The following is a 7,282-nucleotide window of genomic DNA, read 5'->3' as shown; positions in this document are numbered from 1 at the left end:
CCTATAAATTGTGTATGTAAGTGTATGGAACAATCAAATCAAAACAATCATTTTCATATAACACAGGGGCTAAATGATGTTTCCGAATAATACAAACATAACAGATGTATCATTTATCTATTTGTCACTTACACTCACCTAATGACACAAAAAGAGTAATCAATATGCATACATAGACAGTTAAGTTTGCACCACGTCCGTTGTTTGTCACTTGTCTATACAATGCATACATATGAAGTTAAGTTAGCACCACGTCCGTTTTTTGTCACTTGTCTATACAATGCTTCAATATGTTATCAATATGCAGTTAAGTTTGCACTACGTCCGTTGTTTGTCACTTGTCTATACAATGCTTCAATAGGTTAATTCCTTGTAAAAGACAATTTATTCAATAAAAAAATTAACATATGTATTACACGGTTAACGTAGATCATTGTTTTGATAAATTATCGATATTTAGACTTTAGACCACCTTAATTCTGATGGTCATGGGTATTTTGTTTAAGATTATGTGTTTATATGCACTAATGATATTAAATATTATGTCGTTCAATTATTATTTAGGTGTTAGAACGTTTAATGTTGATATTATACAGGTCCGTACGCAGGAATTTTTGACTGGGGGGAACCAGGGGAGTGCGGGAGCGGTCTCCTTGCCCGAATTTTACTTTTTTACTTGGTACATTTCAGTATTAATTTTAACGCTTAGAAAACTTATTTTGTGATATACATATAAGAAGTAAATCAGCACCTTTCTGAAGTCTTACGCTTTAAAGATTGGTGTGAAATTCACATCGATGCTTACATCTTTAGATTTCAGAAATGTATGATGTTTGGTGAAGAAGGAAAGCAAACTTTGACAAGCAAAAACCTTTATTAATAAATATATCATAAAGCATGACTGACATGTAAACGTAATTGTATTTTCTCTTTGAATTCGAACCGCCTCTAAAGTTTTAAAGTAAATTCCTAATAAAATGCTTATCATCTACTACACATGTTAACTTTCACCATCATCAAAGTCACCAAAGTCAAACCAAAACGAGCCACGCATGCCTTCGGCAATTTTCTCAGCGAAAACACTCGACCATTGTGCTATTGAAAATAGCGAACGTTCTATGTTTATATGTTCCCGTGGAAACGCACCGGTGTATATTACGGAACTATTAACGCTCCAACTTCCGAAGCTGACCCTGATATCTGCCGAAAATAAAGTGATGAGCTACACAGTCCCTGTAAACAAACGACGGACATTCAGCGATAGGGCTTTCCGGACTGCTGGCCCAAGAATCTGGAACACTATTCCATAAGCGATCAGGCAGTCAGTGACAATCGATTCGTTTAAAAGAAACCTGAAGACATTTTATTTTAGGAAGTTTGACACTCTGTTTTACGTTGTGTAAACTTTTAAATGTGCTCATTTAATGTGTGTTTTAGACCCCACAATCCATGCACTCACTCATTAATTCATTATTTATTTATTTTCTTATTTATTTTAACTTAATTTAAGTAGTGTTTTGTTTTATCTATCTGGTTCGGTTATTATTAAGTGTTTATCAGATTTTAGTTACTACCTAGATTTATATGATGTCAGCCTTTTACCTCATAACTTCTATGATTTTTTTTATATTTACATGTACAACGCCATTGAATATGCATGCATAAAATAGGTGTTTGATTAAATAAACCAGTTCAGTTCAGTTTCAGTTTTTATATGACAGCTTTTGTTTTAAGAAAATCAAACTTTCACTAAACATTAATAATCCTGCAAATGGACTGAGCTGAAATTGTGTGTCTAAAAATTCGCTGTGGGATTTTTATATCACCAATAAACATGACTAATAGACATGACCAATATACATGACCAATAGACATCACCAAAAGACATGACCAATAGACATGACCAATAAACATGAACAATAGACATGACCAATAGACATCACCAATAGACATCACCAATAGACATGACCAATAGACATGACCAATAGACATAAACAATAGATATGACCAATATACATGACCAATAGACATGACCAATAGACATGACCAGGATTTTAACATGAGCTAATCAATTATGGGTTGATACTTTAGGGTTTATTAATAACAATAATTTGTTTAATCCAACCAATTTACGTATAATCATAGAAAAATATAAACAAGGAGCGATCCATGTTCGTTTTCTTGGTAGTCGATGATATTTTCGCTATGGTATCCATTACAACGACTTCTTCGAGTAAAAAACTGCCCAAAGCAGTCGGAAATTAAGAGGTCCTCAATGAAGTATGCATTTATTAGCTGTCTTAATGGCTACGCGCCCTGTAGATAAAAATGTGTGTACACTTTTAACTACATGTCTATTTCACAGACGGTACTTAATCGACGGGTACACAAAACATCTGCCCATCGCCATTGGGAAGGTCCAGACGTGACAGCGCAAGGTTCCAAGATTCCGTTATGCGGCTCACCCAACGCCCAATTAACATACGCAACCAAATTTGTTGTCAATGGACGAGATCCAGTTTCCATCTTTAAACGGTATGCCTATTCAAACATACTCGCCAGATTTGGCCATTTCTGAAAGTTAAGCCATAACTGTTTAAAAGATATTATCAATACGTTATTACGTTTGTAGACACTATAAAAACGCGTTCGTATTACTTAGCATATTGTAATGATTAACAACCTTCACTAAATACAACTAAAAATTACACCTTGTATCACAATGAAGTCGTCTTAACTATGCGTAAGCTATACTACTCTATGTAATATATACTTGGAAAATTGAAACGATTGAAAAACTAGCAAACACATTTACCTGGCTGGACGTTTAAAGCGACATCTTTTTCCTTTGAATGTAACATCAGCAATACCATTTTGCATGAAATTGCAAACGAAAACATTTTTCTATCTAATGTTTTATCGGCATGGAATAATGTTACTCATAATCTAGAAACCCAAATCACCAGTAAAACAATTTTATGGAACAATAAAGACATAACTTCAAACAATAACACTTTTTTTCTATAAACATTGGTTTGAACAAAACATTAAATATGTCGACCAATTGTACGATTACAGAATAAAAGACTTCTATTCTTTTGAGAATATATGTTATATATACGGAATACCTTCAGGCAATTTCCTAATGTATTACACATTAATTAAAAGCATACCCATACATATTAAATCTACAATTAATACAAATAACAAACCATGTACTCAAACATCATTCACGGAAAACATACTTGCAAAACAAAACAAAACAAACAAAATATTTTAAAAACTACAAATTAAACAACCTGCAGAAAACTCCAAGATTCAAAATAAATGGCAAAGCCTTCTTCGAGAACAAGAATTTAATTGGAAACAAATATTTATCATGCCATATAAAACAACTATAGATAGCACACTGAGAATTTTTCAATATAAATATGTCAATAGAATCATAGCTACAAATATATACCTTTTTAAGTGCAACCTATCCAACACAAATTTATGTGATATATGCAGCGAACACATTGAAACAATAGAACACCTTTTCTGGGAGTGCAAACATATTCAAATTCTATGGAACCAGTTAACAACATTTCTAGAGAAACAACAATTAAAATTAAAACTGTCTATCTTAAATATCAGTTTTGGTGTGAATACTTTTAAAATACCAGAAATTAATAACACTGTGAACCACATTATCATACTCATGAAATATTTTATATTTAGCTTCAAATACAAAAAAAAATTACCTACTTTCAACTGTTTTATAAACTATTTAAAATTAAAGATCCAAATTGAAAAAGAAATAGCCCTAAACAACGAAAAACTTCTTATTTTTTAAACAAACATGGAAACGCATAAACTTTCATAACCCAATCCAGTTGTCTTCTACCTAACTCTACGCAAATCATCTATAGGATTGATTATTACATTTAAAAATAACAGCATACACCACAGGCAAGCAAAGCAAAAAAACAACAGTATATCCTAGCATATCATGTATAATATGTGTTTGACATTATTACTGTTGTATTATACTACTTTTGTTCTTGCTTATGCACATATTTACATTGTATGTTTTATATTGAATAAAAAAAAAGAAGACATCTTTTTACTCGTCCGAATCAATATAAAGGACGTGCGTCCTAACACCAAGACTCGAGCAATAATCCTGTGCAAATACATACTCAAATAATTATTTAATAAAATATGGTGATGATCATATAACGACGACAGTTCCAAAATGGAATTTCAAGCATTTTTATGAAAAATGCATTTATGAAATGATTATTAACATTATGCGGTTTTTGAATAATAATGCGTACATAATTCGCGAACAAATGCAAACAAGAAAACGAATTGACCTTCGTTTGATTAAAGGTCATCTGTATTGACGAATACCACCGATAGCACGAGTCCAGGAGCGACAGCCATGCCGGGTACAGCGCAGAACTGAAGAATATATATACCGCGATAAATTCCAGACCTATCAATATTTTTTATATAATGACACAACCAATGAATTACTACTGAGCGTGCATCTTACCTGTATTTACACTATTTTAACACGTATATTAACAACCAATTGTTTTGGTAAATATTTTGTTATACTGCTTCGTTTGATAATACATTGTATTTCATCACTTTCTTATTCGCAATTCACAAGCAGGAAAGTTCAAATAGTATAAGAGTATCGTTTAACACATTTGATAAAATGACGACTGGATACAAGTTTACTTTGATATTCTATGAAACTATTTTATAATACACGAAAGCATACCCTTTAACGCGATCGATTGCGTCGGATTTTTTTAGCAATACAATATATTAGCCGTGCTCTGTGAAAAGGTGGTTTAATGCATGTGCGTAAAGTGTCGTCCCAGATTAGCCTGTGCAGTCGGGATTGTACCGGTAAATTTAGGACGACACTTTACGCACATGCATTAAACCCCATTTTCACAGAGCACGGCCCGTATTCAAGGCACAAATTAAATAGGAGAGTGCCCATTAGGAAAATAGATGTCAGAAATCGTGCAATACAACCGATAAAACATATCGCATCTTTATCTATACCGGCTCAATAGCTGACGCTTCCCGCCATAGGCAGCAGCCTTGCATCGCCAGCCTTCCTATATCGAGACCGGCATCTAACGCACTCAGAATGCGTGTAAAATACCGACTTGCAACCGTCGGTATTAGCGCACACGCTCGCGCACACCACGATGGATTGTGTCAGAATTACATCGCCAATTTGTTCCGTAGCTTAACATTTGAAGCCCGAAAGAGCAGTATCCTCTGCAAACTTAACACTTTGATTACAGTTTCCAACGATTACAGGCGAAACAATGATGACACACACTTTGATTCCCATGATTTTGTTTGTTATTACCTGTATACAGGTCACATAAATAATTGCAGGCATTTTGGATATAACAATTTCTTAATGAGTAAGATATAGTGAAAACGCTCCCTCCATGCGAACGATGATCAAACTGTGACTGTCTGGTAGCTAGGCGGACATCATATCAAATTTGCCAACGCGAATTTTTGATAATCAATAAATATAATAATTGATAATTCTGTATTTTCACTATTAACTAATCCATAATGTATAATATAGTTTTGTCACAGTCCACTGCATACAACACGATGAATCTGCCTGTGTGTTCAACTTACTGTAACTAAAGTCATTCAATTACGGTAGCAATGTTGTTTTTGAACTTCCCAACACAAAAGGTCTTTAAAATTAAAAAAAAATACATCTCTGTTGTTGATTGTAATATGTAAGCTCTACTGCATTTGAATGCATATTTATACAACTATGGATCACATCTATTGGACATTCAAAAGCATTACTATATCATCTCAAATTCAAATGACATAATAAGTTTTGTTTTGTTATACTAAAGTAATAACAGTTTATTATTATTATAGATTCTTTGTTTATTTATACATTAATCAGGATTTTGATGATGCATTCTAAATAGAATTATACGCATGTTACATAAATGTTTTCACACCAATAACAGTACGATTGAGGCTGACTGAGTAAAATAATAATCACTGATTACCTAAGTACTTGCACTTGAAGTATTGCAACTGTATCGTCAACGTTTTGGAATAACTCTGTGTGTCTGAAAGGTGCCCTTAAATGTACATACCCACTCGCCAAGAAAATAGCGCATGATATGCTAACAAACTTAATGTGACGCAGATCCTTAATTTCAACCACGGGCGGAAACTAGGTCAGTCCTACAGGCAGCCGGTGGAAGTTGTGCGTGCACCAGGTCGCGTCAATGTTATTACTCTTGTTTGTCCTAAAGGTATGCTTAAATGTGCATTCCCACTCACCATGCAAAAAGCGCATACTACGCTAAATAGGATGTCTGTAACGCCAACTTACTGCTGATATGTATGACACATAACAAGTACTTCAATGCATACCCAGTCTACCAAGTACTGATTTGTATGATACATTCAAGGTACTTCAATGCATTCCCAGTCTACCAAGTACTGATTTGTATGACACTTTAAAGGTACTTCAATGCATACCCAGTCTACCAACTACTGATTTGTATAACTCATTAAAGGTACGCCAATGCATTCCCAGTCTACTAACTGCTGACTTGTATGACACATTAAAGATACTTCAATGCATGCTCAGTCTGATAACTACTGATTTTTATGATACATTAAGGTACTTCACTGCATACCCAGTGTGCTAACTGCTGATTTTTTGTGTATGACACATTACAGGTACTTCAATGCATACCCAGTCTATTAACGTCTGATTTGTATGACACATTACAGGTACTTCAATGCATACCCAGTTTACTAACTTCTTATTTGTATGACACATTACAGGTACTTCAATGCATACCCAGTCTAGTAACTGCTCATATGCATGACACATTAAAGATACTTCAATGCATGCCCAGTCTATTAACTACTGATTTGTATGACACATTACAGGTACTTTAATGCATATCCAGTCTACTAACTGCTGATATGCATGACACATTAAAGGGGCCTTTTCACAGATTTCGTCATTTTTTAACTTATTCATTAAATGCTTTATATCGATAAATGTAAACATTGGATCGTAAAAGCTCCAGTAAAAAATCAAGAATAAAATTTAAAAAAGGAATAGAACATTGCCCGGACCAGGTTTCGAATTAGTGACCCCTGTAGTCCTGCCAGAGTCCTGAAGTAAAAACGCTTTAGCCAACTGAGCTATTCCGCCGTGTACACATACGTGACGTATTTTATACCTTATATAAGCAATCTT

The sequence above is a fragment of the Dreissena polymorpha genome, chromosome 7, assembly GCF_020536995.1.
Source record: "Dreissena polymorpha isolate Duluth1 chromosome 7, UMN_Dpol_1.0, whole genome shotgun sequence".
Lineage (NCBI taxonomy): Eukaryota > Metazoa > Mollusca > Bivalvia > Myida > Dreissenidae > Dreissena > Dreissena polymorpha.
The sequence above is the reverse complement of the archived record's forward strand: the minus strand, read 5'-3'. Positions refer to the sequence as shown.